Raw genomic sequence first — 1,330 nt, forward strand, 5'->3', positions numbered from 1 at the left:
TAGTTTCATAATCAAAATCCAACATTCAATATTTCCTGCTTTAATTGTTTCTCTTTGATCAAAGCTTCCTGCGTCACTCAAAACGTAGATTAGATCATAATCATATCAATGGATTTTATCATCAAAATCTAAGATTCAACAACCATCGCCTGACCGAACTTTGGGTCACTGAATGGGCCTCTCAATGAGCCTAAGTCAACCCAATATTAGGCCCAATGGGCCCATAATTAAGTTAGTAGGGTTACACCCAAGACTAACTCAATTTACGACCTAACTATGATAACTAAGACCTAACTACAATAATTAAGACAAACAATTATAAGACACAAAATCTAAGTTGTCTAGCATGTCATTAGCTCATCCGAACTCCCAACAAACTTCTAACGCGTCATCCGAACCTTCGGCGTATTGCCCAATCCATTGGCATGTTGACTCCCATAATTTTCGATCTTACCGCAATGTATAATTCTTCCGGCTCAATGCCTGATCTCTGATTTTGGTCTGATGTCTGATTCTTTTGCTTTAATTATTTTACCTTTTCATGATCGAAGTTAATCATGCATCACTTTTCTCAAACCGTCGATTAGATCGTAAACTCATCAATTGATTCTATTATCAAAATCCGAGATTCAACAACTATAGCCTTTTTTGAGGTTCAAAATTGAGTCCCTGTTCAAGCATTGGGGATCAATTTTTATACATGTGAAGTCTTTGGGATGGGACTATGTCGATTGGGACTATCCGTACATCCTTTCATCAGACATTCATATAGATAACCACTTAGTATGCCCCCTACGATGCGAGTCAACTAGTATGATCTCCTAAGGTTTAGGTCGGTTGGTATAAACCCCTGTGGTGTGGGTCGATTGGCATGAACTTTCATGGTGCAGCACCAAGCTGTACTCTCCCCTATGGTGTTGCGTTAGCAAAGAACGATCAAGAGGGTGCCCGCCACCAACCCAATCATCTTCTTCGTCAGCTAGATGTCATCATCTTACACGTCAGTTCATTGGTGGCTATCAACCAGCGGATCGTGGTTGATACTAGAATATTTCCTATCAAGATCAAATTAAAATTTCTCTTGAGTTATCTTCCACTCACTTGTATATTCTCTCTACTCCCTTAAATAAATAATTTCTCTTAAATAGCATAGCATGAATAAGTTTAACTCTCAAGAATAAAGAAAATAAAAAAAACTATATAATAGATGGAAATCAAATAACATATATTAGAGTTCAGTGGCATCTTAATAAGTTTTTGGGTTTCATAATATCCTATCTCTATATACTAATTCGAGGCAGGGTTTCCAAAATAATATAGAATCTGAGTG

The sequence above is a fragment of the Musa acuminata genome, chromosome BXJ3-6, assembly GCF_036884655.1.
Source record: "Musa acuminata AAA Group cultivar baxijiao chromosome BXJ3-6, Cavendish_Baxijiao_AAA, whole genome shotgun sequence".
NCBI lineage: Eukaryota > Viridiplantae > Streptophyta > Magnoliopsida > Zingiberales > Musaceae > Musa > Musa acuminata.